This window comes from Pimephales promelas, chromosome 13 (assembly GCF_988280905.1).
Source record: "Pimephales promelas chromosome 13, fPimPro1.hap1.1, whole genome shotgun sequence".
Taxonomy (NCBI): Eukaryota; Metazoa; Chordata; class Actinopteri; order Cypriniformes; family Leuciscidae; genus Pimephales; species Pimephales promelas.
This window is the reverse complement of record NC_142781.1, coordinates 12,258,192-12,279,697: the sequence shown is the minus strand read 5'-3', so window position 1 is coordinate 12,279,697 and position 21,506 is coordinate 12,258,192. Positions and strand designations below refer to the sequence as shown.

At 37.5% G+C, this 21,506-nt stretch overlaps 1 protein-coding gene across 3 annotated transcripts in view; it reads left to right on the top strand.

Annotated features, from left to right (window-relative positions):
• The window catches only part of dlgap2b (DLG associated protein 2b), a 141,759-nt gene that overhangs the window by 14,125 nt on the left and 106,128 nt on the right, over window positions 1-21,506 (top strand). Inside the window, exon 1 of one of the 3 annotated variants that reach the window (XM_089118479.1) lies at window positions 18,866-19,537. The exons of 1 other annotated variant lie outside the window; for it this stretch is intronic. The gene's annotated coding sequence lies outside the window, so the exon portion shown is untranslated. Of the gene's footprint in view, window positions 1-18,865; window positions 19,538-21,506 lie in introns of those variants that run through there. One more of the 3 variants, XM_039650202.2, reaches the window with a different exon arrangement.

The following is a 21,506-nucleotide window of genomic DNA, read 5'->3' as shown; positions in this document are numbered from 1 at the left end:
ATGATGACTTGAGACTCAATATAGATTTTGTATTATTAATTATGTTAAGCAGTTCATGTTTTTGTGATACAGTACAGTTAAAAGTAATGAATTCAACTGATAAAAAAGACAATAATTTTACAAAATATTTCTATTTCAAATAAATGCTGTTCTTTTGAACGTCCTGATCATCAAAGAATCCTGAAAAAAAAAAAAACTTTTTTAGCATTAATAATCACCACCAAATCAGGACACTATAATGATAATAAGGACCATGTCATCATGTTTCAAAAGCATTAAAAAAAATTTAATTATTCCAAACTTTTGACTGGTAGTGTAAAATGAATAACATTTAATTCAGTATCCATACCTTCACCTAAATGGAATTTCTCTATACTTTTTATACCCCAACTTCTTATCACATATTGATGCATATCAAGCAGGTTTTAAAACAATGACTTTTGTGTGAAATACAACTGTGTATCTGATAAAGCACAGCACAGGCGTGACATAACCTGAAAATAAATGTGGTGGAGCCTGATTCCACAGTGTGGGATCCTGGGATAGACCCAGCTGGTGTGTGTGTGTGTGTGTGTGTGTGGAGCAGACAGGCATGATAACGTCTTCAGTCCTCCCTATAGCAGCTGGCCTGAGAGAAAGCAGGAGGGCTGAGAGACACTGAGTGGACACTCATCCAGCCACAGGCTATATAAAGCAGTGGTGTGTGGCACAGGTCTACAGTCCTGCGCTTCTTAGGCTACGTTCAGACTACCGTTCATTTTGTCTGCTGTTTTTTATTTATTTATTTATTTTTATTTAGTCTTAGTCCTGTGTCAAATGTCATTTTTTAGGTTTAACCATACTTATTCAATCTATCCTGTTTAGTCTAGTTTTATTTGGGAATTTTAGTCTATAGTTTAAGGGTGCGCTTACTCGACAACAATATGCTTAAAATTGAGAAGTTTTCCGCATACAGACAACACCATTGTCAAAACGATCCCCATTCACACGGATCCGTGAAAACGACTAAAAACGCTGTAAAACCGCCAGGCCATTCGATGGCGATGAAACACTATTCACTGAGCACATATTATGCATGTGCAAGACGTCATCATTTTCAGAGATTCACGTTTTTGTTGTTTACACGGAGACCGTTTTCAAAAATGTGGCTTTCAGCCACCCAAATGCTGTTCTCGTTTTAACAAACGGTCAAAACGCATAAAAAGTATTACGTTTTTTAGTTGAAAATGGTGTCATGTAAACGTACCTTGAGTCAATGGAAACTTATTTAAGTCATGCTGGATAATGGCTAAAAATCACAATTATTTTGCTAAAAATTGTAATCTTGATTACTGATCATGATTGTTGTCATTTAAAAGGTATATTTACTGAAAAAAACTGTACTGAAAGTTGCGTAAAAATGAAAATTTCCTCCAGCTACTTTGACGCTTGTATAATGTGGGAGTGGCAGAGGTTAGTTGTCACAACGAGAGAGAAAGGTGGACATTTTAATAAAAATAAAACGCTTTCTCTGTGTCGCTTTCGCAACATTTCAAATCTCAGTTTTAGCCACTTTCAAGGAAGTACCGTGTCTATTAATGTGTAAAACTACAGTAACGTCTCCAGCTAGTCCGCTTGAGATCCTTTCTATCTAATCTTGTTATATCTCTTAAGACTAGTAGTGAATGTTTTATGAGCAGTATAATAACCATATTCATCCTCACAATCACGCAGAGCCGAAGCACAACCAAAACAAGGTTCATCCACAAAATGCATGCGGTTTTATTTTTTTAACCACTAGCGGGCCAAAAGTCACATAGTATACATTTCATCAGAATGTGAAACAGACGTTGTGATAAAAGAGCTCAAAGACTTGTAGAAGCAAGCAAAAATGGCATGGTTGTTTCAGCAAATGCGTTGTATCTAAACTTTATTTTGTTAACTTATTTTGGTACACAATTTTCAAATATAATAGAATACTAAACTATTATCACCACTCATTGGACTTTCATTTCTGAACTTCCGCAGAACAACGACCAATGAAATGAAACCATGCCATATTAAAACGCAGCTGTTTTAGATGAAACTGAACGCTTTTTATGCCAGTCACTGTTGTGAAACGTGTAAGAAGCATCATAAAATCACCACAGGGTCAATGACCTGAACTAGTATGGGGTTGTTGTGAGCATGACACCCATTGGAGCACATGCTTTTCAAGGTCACATCTTACCTTTTTTTACATTCAGTGTAAATAAAAAATGAATGTTTGCATTGCTCTTTCTTGTCCATGATTCCCATGATACTAGCTCTTTTCAACATCTCTATGTTCGGTAATATGATATGCTCTGGTATAATTGTTGGAGACCTACTGTAAATCAAAGCTACAATGCCATTGACATACAGTACCAGATCCTGTGTGTTGCTAAGCAACCGGTTACAGCTCTTAGAGAAAGGATCCCCATATCCAAAAAAAAAAAGACAGTGAGAGCGGTTCCTTGATCTCCCTCTGTGGGTGTTTACATGCAGTATGTATTATACATGCTGATCAAGGCTTCTCTCTCCATCCTCTTACACTGAACGGTTTGGCTCCATTGTGGCCCTTGTGTGGGAGGGGCAGATTCAAGGCCCCTGGTGGGACTGATGTTACATCACTGAAAAAGCTATTAGTAAAGATAAACGTCTTTACTAATAACCCCCCACCCCCACCCGTTACTCGACCCATACCTGAGGGATGCTGTTCATATTTCGAAGATCATTTTTGTCGAAGACACATGGAGTTAATATATTACATATATGTTATTAGAGACTTAAATTAGGTTTCATGCCATTTTTAATTGATTAGAGTTACATTGATAAGAGTTGATAATACATCATACAATAGTTATAATAGATAACATCATACAATAGATAATACAAAATACAATAGTTATATTAATTCGTTATTTTTGTGGATTTCATTTAATCTTTTTACCACTCTTAAGATTATGTTGAGTGCCAAATTGCTAAATTGAAGTACCCCTCAGTTAGCATGACTAAATATACATTGAATGCTGAGACTTCAAAATAATTAGTACTTAGAGAGAGTTAGTGTTAGTCATGATTATTTTACCAAATTATGAAAATACTTCTTATAGATCTATGTAGTTATGTAGCTCTGCCCCTTTTCAGCGCGTTGCTTGGTGTGTTCTGTCTTCTGATTTGTATTTCCACAGCATGAAGTTAAGATATTAAGTGGATTTATGAATGAAGCGCTCATTTTAAAATCTCTTTTATCTACTGACAGTTATTTTGACCTCCGCTTAAATGATGTCCGCTAGAAATGTGTCGGCTGATAAAAGTAATTATTTTCACTGTAATAACAAAAAAAAAAAAAAAAAACAGCCAATGATCTATACCGATTACATCCTGCCAATCAAGTTTAGACTGCAACTCATACTATGTGTGAAAAAAATAGTGATGTTTACATCACTAGTGATGAACATCAGAAGGTATGTTGAAAAATGCAATAGAACTCACCGAAATGAATCACGGCTCCTGCAGTCGCTTAATCGGTGTTTCAGCTTGTGATCAATATGTCATGTAACGTTGCATTCACCTCAGAAAAGTCCAAGAAATCATAATCCAAGGTTCATTATTCAATATCTATAAATAAACAGTAAAAAAAAAACTTCCTTCCTCCCTTTTCAAAACTTCCTTATGTCATACAAACATTTCAGTTTTTTTTTGAGTTTAATAATTATATCTGAAAATAAATAGCAGTTGAATATAATAGCTCTGTTGTTGATTTTAACGTCTAATATTATTGTAATGCACCAAATGAGAGGGTTCCCAGTATAGTTTGCAGCATTATTTGGAAGAGATTTTTTTTTTCCTTAAAGCTGCAGTCCGTAGCTTATTTTGTGAAATAGTTTTTCCTTGTACTTCACCAGGCTTATATTTTCTTTTTTCACAGTGTACCAGTGTACCACTATTACTTATTCTGTGGTTATTGATGGCAACAGAATGCTCCTCTGAAACTCCTTAAGCTTGCTGAATGGTACCTCAGCAAACATTGAGCTCCTGTGGCTCTATGATTAAAAGCTTCTCTAATTAGATCAAACTGATAGCACCCTGGCGTCATTCCAGAGCACAGCCCCTTGAGAAAACTCTTGTACAGTCCTACATAAGCCAAGTTTTGGTGGTAATGATTGAATGTGAGCACATGCTGCGATTCAGCTTGGCTCAATCCTGTTAGACTCTTATATTCAACCTGAGTATGATGAGCCTGATCAATTAAAAATGGGTCGTGTCTCATTGTTGATGCTTGATGCTGTGCTGCTCCTGGGGCGTCTCACTAATCGAGACAAATCGCTATGCGAGTCGCTGCGATCAATATGTGCTTCACAACACACCCATTGACTGTCAACAGTCACGGCCGGCTCCATGCTGTGCATGTCTCTGCCTCTCCGGATTTCACATTTGCTGAGTTTGTTGGGTTCTTTGACCCTTGATGGGGAACATTCGACAAGTAAACAGAATTTGATTTGATCTGTAAGAGGAAGAAAGGCAGTTAACAGTGAATTAGGTGTGTGATGTTTTGTCAACTTTTCGCGTCCATGCACACGTCCTTGCAAAGGTGTCAGGCCCTTGACAAATTCATTTTATTGCTTTACAGACATTTTAATGGAAGTTTTTCCTCCCCTCCAAAGGGTCAGTGACATAAAAGTGTCCACAAAGAATAGGGACATTTAAAAAAAGAAGAAAATCTAGTTTAAAACACATTTGTATTCTTTGTATTCATGTTGTTTTGGTATGATTTAAGAATTTTTTTGGACCATGTTCAAGAAAGTTTTCCAATTAATGTCTCAAAAAATGTCATGTGAAAACCATCAAGTGAAAAGTATTATATAGTTTCCTACACATGCTTTAAAGGAGTATTTCACATTAAAAAAAAAAAAAAGTTTGCTGATAATTTGCTCACCCCCATGTCATCCAAGATGTCCACGTCTTTCTTTCTTCAGTCGAAAAGAAATTAAGGTTTTTGATGAAAACATTCCATGATTTTCGCCATATAATAGACTTCATTGGGAACCAAACGGTTCAGGCTCCAAAGGAGAGTTTCAGTGCAGAGGGCATCAAAGGGCTTTAAACGACATCAGATGATGAGTAAGGGTCTTATCTAGGACCCTTCGAGTCATGACTCGAAAAAAGATTTGTCCATTTTGATGAACGAGTTTGAACAGGAGAGTTAAGGACGCTCATCACAGAACAGAGCAAGGCGACCATCTGTGCTTATAAAACTTAAACTTTTTTATTTATTTTGAAATGACCGATCGTTTCGCTAGATATGACCCATATTCATCATCTGGTGTCGTTTAAAGCCCTTTGAAGCTGCACTGAAGCTCTCATTTGGAACTTGAACCGTCTGGTTCCCAAAGAAGTCCATTATATGGAGAAAATCCTGGAATGTTTTCATCAAAAAACTTAAGTTCTTTTCGACTGAAGAAAGAATGACATCTTGGATGACATGGGGGTGAGTAAAATATCAGCAAAAGTTTATTTTAAAAGTGAACTACTCCTTTAAAGGGTACATGTCATGCTTTTAAATCATTCATTTTTACTTATACATCATACATTTGTGGACTACATAAAGCATAACTGCAATGCATGGGTCTGAATTCCTCATTATTATAGCTCCACAGGCCCCTTTTCTACCCCTTTTCTGATGTGCTTCTGTGAGCGACCCGTTTCAAAGCGGCCCCTTTAAATAAAATGGAGTTGCGTCTTTCCCCGCCCGCTTTCCAGGTCGCTGAGTTCACACCCGGTTCAACTCCCCGCGTTCGGCCATTATTGTAGTTCGATTATATACTATAGCTTCAAAGAACATTTTTAGTCACTCGTTAACAAAATGTCATCCACTCATGGTGTGGGAGAGAGTGAGCCAATAAGCAGTAGGGGGCATGTCCACTCATGATGGGGGAGGAGATTTAAAGAAACCTGTAGAATGAGAGATGGCTGAGAGATATTCTAACATTCAACTCTTGCTTGTATACTCAAAGTACTCTATATCATTTTTTTGTTCTTCGATTTGTTGTTCTATCATCATCTTTGCTTAATGTGAATCATTAATTTGCTTTGTTTCAGCTATTATAAAGAGACATCCACTATAACGTTGTGTATTATTAGGATGAATTCAGATATCAAGTGTTTCTCAGAAATTGCTTACTGCACCTTTAACTGAATTTAATTTAAATTCAGGAAATAAATACATGCACATCATAGTTGAGGTTCATTCAGTTCATTTACATATATGAATTGTAGTTGAAACAAACAAACAAACAAATAAAGAAATATTTTCGTATTCAATCCAGTTTGATAAATGCCGAAGCTTTCTATTCCAGTAAGGCCAGTCTTTTGGGATGCCTATGTCCCAGCTTTGCATGTTGTTCAGCTGCAATATGTTTGTAGTGGTGTGTTTTATCCATTCTCAAAAACACCTCAATGTAACTCCTTCAAAGTGATCACTGGCTTCTCTTTTATGTTCCCGCTGAGAGTTTTGAGTGAAAGCCTTTCCTAGGCACTATCTGTGTACCTTGATGTAACTTCCACTTCCTGATAATTGAACAAACAGCGCCCAATGGGACTTCTCAGCACATGGATGCTATTTTGTACTCTTTCCTTAATTTATGCATCTGTAGTTAATCTACAATTACTTTATGCCTCATTTGCACAGGTGTCCTTCAGATACACAGCCCGAATAATGATCCCTCAGCTCTGGGGTTTTTAAACTGAAAATGTGGTAGTTATGTTTAATGACTAGTCACAGGTAGAGGTCATTTGCAGCATAATTGTGTTCACATTACTTTGAGCTCTTGCAAAACAGCATGGCATATCTAAACAAATATTTCGATTTTATAAACGTTTTTGTGATGACTATCTACCGTTTAAAACTCGGTCCTGCAGAGTTTAGCTCCAGCTTGCCTCAACACACCTGCCTGGAAGTTTCTAGTTTGCCTAATAAGAGCTGGTTCACGTGTGTTTATTTGGGGTCGGAGCTAAACTTTGCAGGACACTGGCCCTCCAGGACCAGGAATGGACACTCCTTGTGTAGAGCAAAACTATCATTGTCGAGTTCAGGAATAACCAGTCACAGTACATGACTTCAATCTTGAAAAACCTAATTTTCCTATTGAAACAGGAAGTCAGTGCCTCACATTTCAGATAACTTCTCCTTATTTAAATTACCCGAGAGACTTTAGTAGTTACATCCACAGACCACGAATTTCAGATTGAAATTTTTAGAGACAGTTCATATCTTGTCCATTTAGATTCAAGCAAGAGGCTTTGATTGATTTGGTTCTTCAATATACAGCAACAATAGCATGTTTGATATTACATCAGATGGTGTGTGGTTCAGTTATACCCTGCGTTATAGGGACAAAATGTCCTTACATAGATGGCAATATCCAAAATCTTTGTCATTGGGGGGACATTTTTTGGTCCCCATGAGGAAAGCTGATTTTTTTAAATGTGAAAATTCATAGGGGACAGTGCCAACAAAATGTAAAAATCAGCTGCTTGTTGATGATGACAAAATCAACACAATGCAAGCATTAAACAGCATTTAAACTTTTGTTTTTATGTCTGATATTTATAACCACCAATCTTGTGGAACTGCATTATTTGGATCAGTAACTTTAAAATGATCTGTGTGCACAAAATATTTTAAGAAAGTGAATCACATGTGATTCACTCGTGCTACCTATCATGCATTGCAGCATGAAGCATTTTTTTATTGTCACCATTGTTGTGAATCATATGCAAAATCTTGATGTCTGTGTGTGACTATATGGTACATTTTCTCAAAACATTGTGTAAACTTGCTCTTTGTCCACCTTCCATGCTACTAGACCAAATAATGCAGTTCCACAAGGTTGGTGGTTATAAACTCCAGATATAAACACAAAAGTCTAAACACAATGGGTCTCTTTAATGAAACATTCGTAAATATACAAGTAAATATGAGAGCGATTTGCGCGTAAAGAGACCTTCCCGAAAACTCTTCTCCTGATTCACAAATACTTTGTAAACGTCAGATGTGATAGTGAAATGTGTATGTGAGTTAATGAATTCCAAAAAGTCGTAAATGGGATGCGCGTGCACGTTCATTCTCAATTACCATAAATCCCGCCTATTATATCCGACTGACATCTATATATAGGCATATAATAACATGAATGCGAATGAAAAAGAAAGATTTCTCGGATGCAGAAATTGAAGTTTTATTATCAGAAGGTCATTTAAAACGCCACATTTTATTTTCAAGCGTACCAGTGGCCTATCAGGTTATCAGGTCCTAAAAAAAGGATGCTTGGAAGCATATTACAGATGCAGTTAATGGAGTTTCATCTTTTAATCGAACAGTCCCAGAAGTGAGAAGAAAATGGTTTGACATTAAGCTTGACAGCAAAAAACGAATTGGTTCACTTCGGAAAGTTGTATTCAAACTGGAGAAGGACCGCCATCGATCACCAGATCTGCTATTACTAGCTCTCACAATAGAAGTAAAAAGAAAAAAAACGTATGTAATTACTATATAAAATATATTTTTTCAAAATGCTGTTTAAATATGTACCCGATTAAGGTGAATTAAAATGCAGCCTTATTATTGAGCAAAACATTCGGATGTTAAACGCACCATTTACACGTGGCTGGGAGCAGATTTCTTGCGTACCAACTAACATTTGGAAAATACGCACATTTTAATGAATCCGAAAATTTACGCCAGAACTACTTAACACACGATTTACACAAGAATTCGTTCTGCTCGTGTTTCATGAATGAGACCCAATGTTAAATGCACACTTTATGTTGATTTCATCATCATCAACAACAACAAGGAGCTGATGAGAGCCAATTTTACATTTTCTTGGCTTTCTCTGTCACAACAATGGTGTTATTTAAACACACAGTTACAACAGCCAAAGAAAAACTAAAGTACGAAAAATTTGGACCAAGAGCCCAAATAAAGCAAACACTGATCACCACAATGGTGACTTAAAATGAAACAAATATCACCATCTAAACAATGTAAGGAAATTACATTGAAATAAACACGAGTTTTATTTTAATGCATCCTGAGAGTGTTTATTTGGTCCAGAAACTGTATAAATTGTCTAAATGAGACCATAAATAATGTTGAAAATGGCCACATTTGAACTAGTTTTTAACCTTGTACGAAGGATCCATTAACGTCTTTTTCAGGCGTCCAGAACACGTCAAAAAAAGACGTCATTAAAACTTTTATTCTGGCCCCTCAGTGGACGTCTTTTCTACGTCCCACTTTTGTGACAAAGACGTTGAAAAGACGTCTTTTGGACATTATTTTGCTCAGTGGGAAGGTTTGTGTGATGGGTAGGTTTAAAGGTAGGTTTAGTGTAAGGGGATATAAAGTTTGTACTGTATAAAAACCATTATGTCAATGGAAAGTGAACATTTATTCATTTAGCAGATGTTTTTATCCAAAGTGACTTACAAATGAGAACAATAGAAGCAGTTAAAGTAACAATAGGACGTCAATATGCAAGTAAAACATGAAAGTGTGTGTGTGTGTGTGTGTGTGTGTGTGTGTGTGTGTGTGTGTGTGTGTGTGTGTGTGTGTGTGTGTGTTTGTGTGTGTCTGTGAGCTTGATGCTTGAGTTTCTCAAGGTCAGTCAATAAGCTTTGAAATGACTCACAGATGTTGCAGCTGTGTCCACTCTATATAGTGATGTGGATTGTCTTACCATTCAGTGGTATTGGTAATATAAACCAACATTTGCTATCGGTTACCCGTGCCAGTTGCCTATTGTGTTCACGAATATCAGTCCCATGAAATTTTAGAATGTTTGTTCAAAAAAGCTGCCCCTGCTCATTGCATAGTTTGAATTCACTATTTATCAGTGTGAATGGTCTTATGATTCTTCATCGTCAATATTTCTGTACTAAAAACATCCAGTAGTGTCATTTGAACTCAAGCCTGTTTGTTGCTCTTGTTGGAATGACAGTCTCTGGAAACCATTCAACTGTTTCAGGCTGTCTTACAGTCTCACAAGTGGAGCTGAACATGACGGGACATTCTAATGAACTGCACAAAGCCCCTTTCATATCTCAGGGGTGGAGTCTCATTTCCCACCAACTCTATGTGTTGCTTGATAAGAAATGTCAGTTTCAAACTGCCAGACAATCATTGCCCTGCGGGAGACCGAGGAGAGAAGAGAGAAACACTTTGGGCCATTAGAGTGGAAGTGTCTCTTTGCAATGCTGCTGCCTCAAGATCATATCTGTTTCTGAGCACTCAAATGAACTCCGGGGAAATAAGGCACACATTCGTTTAAATGAGTAGCTGAGTGCATGTCGTAGTCTAAACCACCACTGTCAGTCCCAACACTACATGGTAAATTATCTGTATATTACAATGGGTGCATGTTAAAACAGCTCTTAGGACAATTAATCTGGTGCTCCCTGCATGTTGGTCGAAAATGACCGATTTATTTTATTTTATTTTTGTCAATGAAATGAATGTACTATATTTTAGTTTGATAGTGTTTTTTATTTAACACTTTGTATTTTTAGGGGATTTTTAATACTAAATTATATTTTCGCCTTATTTCTAAACCATTTATTCACTTTTTGAGACCTGAAAATTAAATTTCCAACTTAAACCGTCATACATCTTGAATGCTTTAAAGCACAGACTTAAGTTTGATCTCTTTTCAAAGTGAAAAAAGTTTTAAAAAGTTAACTTAAAAAAGTAACAGAATTTGACGTGTATTGTTAAGAAAAATGCACAAAAATACTACTTTAAATTTGTATATGAAGTATATATTTTTAAAATCACGTTTCACTCTAAACTGCAAGAAAATCAAGGCCATAAATCTAAATAAGTTGTGTTCCAAATTTGAGCTTGATATCTAAAAAAAATAGCTATCAGAAAGATTTTGTTTGGCTGCAGTACCAAAGGTTTTCACTTACTGTATGAGTCTCCCATTCATTTCCAATGCGGTCATTTTTGACCAAGAGGAGCACAAATGTGACTATTTTTTACAGGACCATTTATCCATTCTTGGTGTGTTTGTGTGTTGGTGTGTGTGTTCACATAGAACGTGGCAAAACCTTTACCAAGTTTCGTTCCATTCCCTATTTCGTTCCATTCCATTTTCTAACCCTAACCCTAACCCAGGAGTAAAATATCAATTGAAAAAAGGAAAAAATTGTAAAAAATAAACAAAGCGCGCCAGAAAATAAAATAGACTCAATTTAACCAACACTATATATATATATATATATATATATAAATAGGCAATTATAACAACATAATGGAACACAATGCAATGATAATAATAATAAAGTTTATTTAAAAATAATAATAAAAAATTATTTATAGGCGCCTTTCAGAACACTCAAGGTGGGTATGTTAATATGAAGGAGGTCAGCAAGGTACCGAGGAGCAAGGTTGTGAATGGCCTTGAAGATCAGGAACAGAATCTTGAAATCTATGCGGTATTGAACCGGGAGCCAATGAATGCCGAAGAACAGGAGTGATATGATTAATAGAAGGGGTTCTGGTGATGATATGGGTAGCAGAGTTCTGGACCATCTGAAGTTTATGTACGGATTTGAGAGGAAGACCAACAAGAAGAGAATTGCAATAATCAATATGTGATGTTACCAGTGTGTGAATGAGAATGGCTGTACTAGTGGGTGAGAGAGATGGTCAGAGGCGATTAATATTATGTAAATGGAAGTATGCAGACTCGAGTGACATTATTAATGTGAGCTTGAAATGAAAGTGTGATATCGAGGATCACATCCAAACTCTTAACCTGAGGGGAGGGGGAAACTGTGTAGTTATCAATGGTAAGAGAAAAACTGTCAGATTTAGACAAAGTGGATTTGGTACCAATGAGGAGAACCTCGGTTTTGTCACTGTTAAGTTTAAGGAAGTTACAAGAAAACCAAGATTTGATTTCCATTAGGCAATCATTGCGGGAGGTGGGTGGGAGAGATCCAGTAGGTTTGGTGGTCAGGTAGAGCTGGGTGTCATTCGCATAGCAGTGGAAATGGATGTTAAATTTACGGAAGATATGGCCAAGAGGAAACAGATAGATGATGAACAGAATGGGCCCCAGGACAGAGCCCTGGGGAACACCAGTAGTGACAGAGGTTAGCTTGGATTTGAAATGTTTGAGCTGGATGAACTGAGTGTGGCCAGAGAGATATGATGTAAACCAGTCCAAGGATGAGTCAGTGAAACCAATAGAGACTAATCTAAGGATGTTATGAGAAATGGTGTCAAAGGCTGCACTTAGATCAAGGAGGATGAGAATAGTTAGCAGTCCCGAATCAGCTGCCACGAGAAGATCATTGGTGATTTTTACCAGAGCTGTTTCTGTGCTATGGCAGGGACGGAAACCAGATTGAAATTGTTCATAGAGGTTATTGTCTGAGATGTGTGCATGGACCTGTCTTTTCAAGGATTTTAGAAAGAAAAGGTAGGTTAGAGAGGTAGACAGGTTAGGGCTATTGAAATTGTTTGGGTCTGCACCAGGCTTCTTAAGTATAGGAGTTATTGGAGCTGATTTTAGAGATGATGGAACAATACCAGAGATGAGAGAGGAATGGATAATGGTAGTTATTTGTGAAGAAAGAGAGAGTGAGCAGGCAATGCAATTGTAAATGCAATAAATGCAATTGGAGGTGAACTCTGAAGTATTTAAACGTTGAGCAAGCAATCTCATTGGCTGCAGGATCAGCAGATGCCAATCAGATCCTGCTTGTGGTGGCAAAGGATATGTCAGCCTGCGTCATCTAGATTTTCATTAATAATCAAGATTTTAAAGGGTTAGTTCAGCCAACAATGAAAATTAAGTCATTAATTACTCACCCCTATGCTGTTTAATAAACTTAAAGTTGAGCCACTGTAGTCACATGGAATTATTTAAACATTTTCTTCATTGACTTTCTGGGCCGTCAAGTTTCAATCCCTTAGGGTGCCTATGTGGTAGTGATACAGCTCTCAAATATAATCAAAAATATCTTAATTTATGTTTCAAATATGAACAAAGGTCTTACGGGGTTGTTACAGCATGGGGGTGAGTAATTAATGACTTAATTTTCATTTTTGGGTGAACTATCCCTTTAAAATTTTGAAAAATTGTACTTTTAAAATGGCCCTATCGAAGGGACCTGTTTCATATGATATAATGGAATCTTTTCTTACACATTGTGTGTCAGTCATTATGTGTGAACCATTTAAACTGCAGCAGGGATCTGAGTGTTATTATACTACAGAATCTTTCCTGCATGAGAGAAATTCTCACAATTAAATTGCAAGCACATGTACACCTTTTACAATGTAGATGGAATAAGTCTACACTTTAGTAGCATTTTAATATTTAAGCTCACATAATTTCATTCAATGTTTCTTCCACCAGTATGTATAACTCTACATAAATGAGCTCGTTTTGCCATTTTACTGTAGCAACTGTATGTTAAAAGATTGAAATCCTAATCATGTCTCACGTAATCATTCAATCAGTGTTTCAACCATACAAAGATGTCAATAAAACAGCTTGTAAACAACCCTAACGTCACAATTTCCTCAGAAAAAAAAAAATAAATCAGTGACCATAAACTTGTTACTCAGGCCATTAGATGGCGATGAAACACTAAACTGAACATGTAATACGCATGTGCATGACATCATCATATTCACAGATTCACGTTTTTATTTTTTGTTTACACGGAGACCGTTTTAAAAACATGCACTTTGAAACCTGTTTTCAAAAGTTTGCGTTTTCAGGCACCCAAAACTCTGTTAGGAATGGCCAAAACGCATACAAAGGAATGGCCAAAACGCATACAAAGTATTTTGATTTTAATTGAAAACGGTGTCGTGTTGTCAGCATCCTGCCTCCTGTTGTCCTTCTCCGGGCCTCTAGAGGTCACCTGTGTTCCCCCCTGCCTTAGTTCTTCCTCGTGCATCCTTGTTAGCTATTATGCAGGTCACCTGTGCCTTGTTTCCCTTACAGTATTTTAGCTGTGTTTTTTCCCCTTGTTCCTCACTCAGTTTTTGAGTCTTGGCTATGTGTTTCCTGCTGCGTTCCACTGTGTCCTTCTAAGTTACCAAGCAATCCCAAGTTAGCTATTCGAGTTAGTTTTTCTCCCCTCTTGAGTGTTTGTCTTGAGTGTTTCGTTTGGGTCCAACACTACCTCCTCTGTGGCTAAGTGGTAGAACATTCAACTCTGCACAGTAGAGACCTGAGTTTGAGCCCAGCTTGTGAAACTTATAAACAGTGTAGGAGTGTAATTTAAGTGTTTGTATACAAATTAGTTCATTTTAATCTTTAATATTGTAGTAATGTAGTACCAACTGACTCCCATGTATTTTTTCCATCATTAGTTAAGAGGTTTCTTTGCCATAATTTGCCATAGCTGTTGTTTATATAGATATAGATATGCCATAATTTCCGATAACTGTTGTTGATATAAAAAAAAAGTTATGGAAAATTTGCCATAACTGTTGTTGATATAGATCCAAAATAATCAATATTGATTTGAAATTGAACAAGCTTGTGAATCAAAATCTAATCAAATCATGAAATGTGTATCAATGCTCAGCCCTAGAGGCCAGTTAGTATTGAGCTGTGCAGGTGAACCCTACTTCCCTGTCCCCAAGAGTCGCATGCTAGAAGTTGTGGGAGGACCACTTATGTTGGTGCCGTGACCCGGAGAGGAGTGAGATATATGAGGGTGCGTAGTGCTAGTAAAGAGCTGTGCAGGTAAACCCCACTCCCTTGTCCTCAAGAATCACACTAGAGACTGATGCTAGAAGTTATGGGAGGACCACTTACGTTGGTGCCTTGACCCGGAAAGGAGTGAGATTAATGAGGGTGAGTAGTGCTAGTAAAGAGCTGTGCGGGTAAACCCCACTCTCCTGTCCTCAAGAGTCACACTAGCAACTGATGCTAGAAGTTATGGGAAGACCACTTACGTTGGTGCCCGGAAAGGAGTGAGATATATGAGGGTGTGTAGTGCTAGTAAATAGCTGTGCAGGTAAACCCGACTCCCCTGTCCTCAAGAGTCACACTAGCAACTGATGCTAGAAGTTAGGGGAATAGCACATACGTTGGTGCCGTGACCCGGATAGGAGTGAGATTTATGAGGGTGAGTAGTGCTAGTAAAGAGCTGTGCAGGTAAACCCCACTCCCCTGTCCTCAAGGGTCACACTAGCGACTGATGTTAGAAGTTATTGGAGGACCACTTACGTTGGTGCCGTGAACCGGAAAGGAGTGAGATATATGAGGGTGAGAAAGAGCTGTGCAGGTAAAACCCACTCCCCTGTCTTCAAGGGTCACACTAGCAACTGATGTTAGAAGTTATGGCAGGACCACTTACATTGGTGCCGTGACCTGGAAAGGAGTGAGATATATGAGTGTGAGTACTGCTAGTAAAGAGCTGTGCAGGTAAACCCCACTCCCCTGTCCTCAAGAGTCGCACTAGCGACTGATACTAGAAGTTATGGGAGGACCACTTACGTTGGTGCCGTGACCCGGAAAGGAGTGAGATATATGAAGGTGCGTAGTGCTAGTAAAGAGCTGTGCAGGTAAACCCCACTCTCCTGTCCTCAAGAGTCACACTAGCAACTGATGCTAAAAGTTATGCGAAGACCCCTTACATTGGTGCCGTGACCCGGAAAGGAGTGAGATATATGAAGGTGCGTAGTGCTAGTAAAGAGCTGTGCAGGTAAACCCCACTCTTCTGTCCTCAAGAGTCACACTAGCAACTTATGCTAGAAGTTATTGGAAGACCCCTTACGTTGGTGCCGTGACCCGGAAAGGAGTGCGATATATGAGGGTGTGTAGTGCTAGTAAATAGCTGTGCAGGTAAATCCGACTCCCCTGTCCTCAAGAGTCACACTAGCAACTGATGCTAGAAGTTATGGGAGGACCACTTCCGTTGGTGCCGTTACCCGGATAGGAGTGAGATTTATGAGGGTGCGTAGTGCCAGTAAAGAGCTGTGCAGGTAAATCCGACTCCCCTGTCCTCAAGTGTCACACTAGCAACTGATGCTAGAAGTTATGGGAAGACCCCTTACGTTGGTGCCGTGACCCGGAAAGGAGTGCGATATATGAGGGTGTGTAGTGCTAGTAAATAGCTGTGCAGGTAAATCCGACTCCCCTGTCCTCAAGAGTCACACTAGCGACTGATGTTAGAAGTTATGGGAGGACCACTTCCGTTGGTGCCATGAACCGGAAAGGAGTGAGATATATGAGGGTGATAAAGAGCTGTGCAGGTAAACCCCACTCCCCTATCCTCAAGAGTCGCACTAGCGACTGATGCTAAAAGTTATGGGAGGACCACTTACGTTGGTGCCGTGACCTGGAAAGGAGTGAGATATATGGGGGTGCGTAGTGCTAGTAAAGAGCTGTGCAGGTAAACCCCACTCCTCTGTCTTCAAGTGTCGCACTAACGACTGATGTTAGAAGTTATTGGAAGACCCCTTACATTGGTGCCGTGACCCGGATAGGAGTGAGATTTATGAGGGTGAGTAGTGCTAGTAAAGAGCTGTGCAGGTAAACCCCACTCCCCTGGCCTTAAGAATCGCATCCTTGTTAACATCCTTGTTACGCAAGCATACTGACCAGCCTGACACAGTAACATTAGTTTGACAAAATGAGTACATTTAGGGCAGTATTATCTGTTTGGCCGACTAATGGCAGGTGGAATGAGTGTTTTTTGACAAATCCCTGTTTGGTGACGCTATAATGAAATAACAAGCTCAACTTTAGAAATAAATAAAGAATCAAAAATCTAAAGATGGCTTTAAATCCTCATAAATATTATGTAATATTGCTATATGGTATTTTTTTAAATTGAATTAAGTTAACACGTGATCCTCATAATATGTTGTTCTCAGTCTCCTTTAAGAGAAACTGGGTGTCAGTTTAGGAGAGAAAAAATAGATTTTATAGTTCCCATAGAAACAATATGACATAAATACTCAGTATCACTTGTCTGATGTACTGACAGAACTCTGCAAGAAAATACAGAAATATCTTCAGTTAGCATTATATTACTCTATTAAAGTAGGTTTCTATTAAAATAAAGTGTTCCTTAGTTTTGTTTACTAATCTATTAATAGAATTTTCACATATTCAAAGGTTAATTTGGTCTAGTGACAGTGGCTGTTACCCTAAAGATGACTTAAATCTATCATTAATCTGTTATACTGTATTCATCAGATGCTTAATCAAAAGGGTTTGCCCTGCATCAAAGTGGAGGCATTCACTCCTTTTTTCTCTCATAATCATCAACATTTTGCTTTATGGACTATGCAGTAGTTTCCATGGTGATTTAATGGCATGTCCGGCTATACTTTGATGAGGATGTTGAATTGTCCATTTATTTTCTTCTTTATATCAGTCACTCTTTCTATTGCATCATTTGCATCAAAAAATATATAAATTTTTAAGAAATTGAAGATTACCTGCCATTAGTTAGAAAAGTATCAAAAAAAAAGAGATGATCACTACAATGTTCTGACCACAAATTACTTTTTTTTACAATTACTTTTGATATTTTCCTTTATTTCATCAAAATTACGATATTCACTTACCCACCCCTCCAGACCATAACTTGATACTTCATATAAACACACGGTAAATCTTAAAAAAAAAAAAAAAAAAAAACAGAAAAATAAATAATGGATCTTTTAAATAAACATTACTACCACCACCATCAGATATTTATTAATACATTAAAGAAATTAACAAAGTTAAATATACACAGCCTATGTTTTATCATTTCTATTATTTTAACTTACTTTGCTTACTGTCTGTCAATTCCGTCACAATTGAAAAAGCTAGGCATCCTATATAAAGTAAACTTCTGATGGCAAACTTTCCACTCAGGTAAAAATCGTTAGAAGACCTGGTAACACTTTGATGGTCCACTTTAGACATTTTACTAGATATTAGTAACTTTACAACTACTTGTCAACTTATTCTACTAACCCAAATTAGCCTAACCGTCTACAATCTACTAATACTCCGAGATGTAGTTGGCATGTAGTTGCAAAGTTACTTATAGTTAGTAGAATGTCAAAAATGGTCCATCAGAATAAATGGACAGATTCTTTAGAGCAGTATAATCCATTTTATGGCCAATAACTTCTTTTTATTTACTTGACAAAACCTAATTTTACTTACATTTGGCACTGGTCAATGTCAGTTTTGGCCCTGTACATCTATAGCTCTTGAAGTTTATGATTTCTAAATCGACTTTTATTGATATGTTCTATCATATTATTGTTGAAACAGTATTATATCTGAGTAATATAGTGGGAAGTGTTCAGTTCATGTTGGATAATGGCCATCCATTTGGACAGTTGAGCATTTTTTTTCTAAAACCATTTTCTTAAAGGAGAACTCCGGCGCAAAATGAACCTTTGGCCTAATAACACATTGGTACCTAGTCAACTGTTCTCTGAGATTTGTTTTCATGAGAATCGAATGTAAAGAGTTTTATCTCTAAAAACTGATAAGATTATAACACTAGTATATGGGGGTATGTAATAAGTAAAAAGAAATCGCTAATTAATACCACTAACAAGGCTCAAAATAGCCCCACACTAACACAGTAACATAATGAGGGTCCCTACATGCAAAACAAAGCATAGAGAACTTTGTAAGTGTACAGACCGTTTAATAAGAAGATTACTTAGTATATGCCCCCATATACTAGTGTTATAATCTAAACAGTTTTTAGAGATAAAACTCTTCACATTCGATTATTATGAAAACAAATCTCAGAGAACGGTTGGTACCAATGTGTTATTAGGCCAAAGGTTCATTTTGCGCCAGAGTTCTCCTTTAAAGGTTGGTACCACTGAAAAACGGTTGTTTATTCAAATTGGATTTGCATGGTATAGCATATAGTCTGTTTTCAATGTTGTTTGTATGTCTATGTGGTGTTTTGAATAAGACAAACCATGTGCAAATTCATAAGTCAACACCATTGCTGAGTATTTTCTCTTGAAAACTGCAGTGAACCAAAGACAGTCTCAAAAACGCGATTTTAAATCATTGGTGTTTCTGACGTCACAATCTATAGCGTCAATGAGTGGATCTCATAGCTGGTGTGAGTGAGTGGAGGCGGCCCTCATTTGCATATTAATAGAACCGCAAATACTAAATGAGGCAAGGGTGTAGAGTTACATTCAAGCTATTTTAAGGCATAACAAATGTTGAAGAAAAAAAAAAACGTTTAAATACGTAATTTTGGTGATCAAAGGTGAGTTTTAAGCGACTTCAGGGAGACATTAAATGAACCCCTTAGATCATTTTTTTCATTCGGTCATTTTTGTGATTTTCATTTCGACCTTTTTCTTTTCTCTCCTCTCCCTCTGTCATGAAGTGAGGAGCTGTTTATTGGGTGAGGCATTCGCTAGCAGGGGCCGATGGGTCCCGCCATCAGATCGCCACCGTCCTGTGTGTGCGAGGGCAGCGGTGGGCGTGAGTGGGAGACTGAATCAAAGGTGAGCTCTTGCTCAGGCACCCAGCGCAACTCTTTTCTCTGGCGTTTGCTTCCTTCAGCTTTATATAACAGTTTATTGGGACCAAACACAAAGAACTGACTGTAAACTTAATTCTCTCTCAGACATTGATTTGTCTGAATGGAGGAGAAATCCAGCTGCCTTTTCTCTTTTAGGTGTTGGGTTAGATTACCTTCACTTCGCTGAAGAGGAGCTTAGCGCCTGAAACCTCTTGTCTGTCTTATTCGAGTGTTAGTTACTGAGCCGAGCGCTCCTGCTCTTACTCCATTAGCTTTTTGCCAATAGCATGGTGCAACAACAGTATTTGCACTAATGGCATATTATTTCGAGGGACCTCAATGACCCCCTACAGGAAGGTGAACCCCTCCCTGATGCAATATTTTTAGCTCACCTGCCGGTGGATTGATGCCTGTTGCTCTGCTCTCTATGCAAGTGATCTTTTGTTTTACTTGAGACTTGGTGTGGAGGTGGAAAGAATTCATAATGCTGAGTTATGCAACTAGCCCTGGAGAAGATACAAGTGCAGCTTAGCTTTCCTTTAAAGTCCCCTTGTGGTGAAAATCAAGCTTTCAGTGTTGTTTATGTGTCTATGTAGTGTTTCTAATATGCTTTAAGACAAACCGTGCAGTCAACACCATTGCTAAGTATTTTCTCTTGAAAACTGCAGTGAACCAAAGGCGGTCTCAAAAAACACCCGTGTTTCTGACGTCACAAACTACATTGTAACCAATCAGGTAAACCTGTGATCGTCAACGAGTGGATCTCTGAGCTGGTGTGAGGGAGTGGAGGCAGAGCTAATTTGCATATTCATCGAACCACACATACTAAATGAGGCAAGGGTGTAGAGTTTTAAGCTATTTTAAGGTCTGAAGAAAATGTTTCAAGGGAAAATAAACATTTAAATATGCAATGTTGATGATCAAAGATAGGGATAGAGTTCTGAAAATATGCTCCGTTTTAGCGTTTTAGCTCTGGCACTTGATTTGGATATTGATTTGTAACTCTATTTGTTTTAATATAATAGCTTGTGAATTATGAGGATGTAAATAAATAACTAAAATGATTATTCTAGTCATGCACGATATATCGGCCACCATATCGGTATCGGCCGATATTCGTTCATTTTTATGTTATCGTTATCGGCCCGATAATAACATTTGGCTGATATATTAAAGCTGATAAATAACTAATTATTTCCTTCAACACTTGACACTTGAGACACTTAAGATGTGCACTGTTCAGCATGATTGATCTTACAGTAATTGCTTGAAATATGATTGGAATCAAAAAGGAAAATATAGTTAAGTACAAAATGTGCTGTCATAAAATTATAATGAGAACATTATAATTGTGTGATTGGGAAATGGATTTTAATTGTGAGTTTTGTTTTTGCAATCAGGCTCTTAAAAATGATTAAAATAATTGGATTTAGATTTATAGGCCGATATATCGGTTATCGGCTTTCAAATATAAAGAATTATCGGTTATCGGTATCGGCCAAAATGTTCATACCGGTGCATCCCTAGATTATGTCATTATTCAGTGAAGGTTTGAGAATAAGTTGATTTGAAGTTACTTTCTGAAGTTGCAGCCTTAACTAGTTAACCATTTGTTACAATTTGCTTTATAGTGTTTTACATTTGTCATATTCGTGTGAAGTTTGGCATGTATGGTTAATCATTTCATGGTTTGTGTGTAGAGTTACTATGCAAAAAAACATTTTTGTATTCACTCTAAAAAATGCTGGGTTGTTTTAACACAATTTTGGGTAAAATATGGACAAAGCCATTGGGTTAAAATGTAATTTAAAAATGTAACCCAATGGCTGGGTTTCTCCATATTTTACCCAAAATTGGGTTAAAACAACCCAGCATTTTTCAGAGTGTAGTCATGTAGTTAATACAATATATAATATGTATAAATACATACACAGTAGGTTACCAGACAAAAG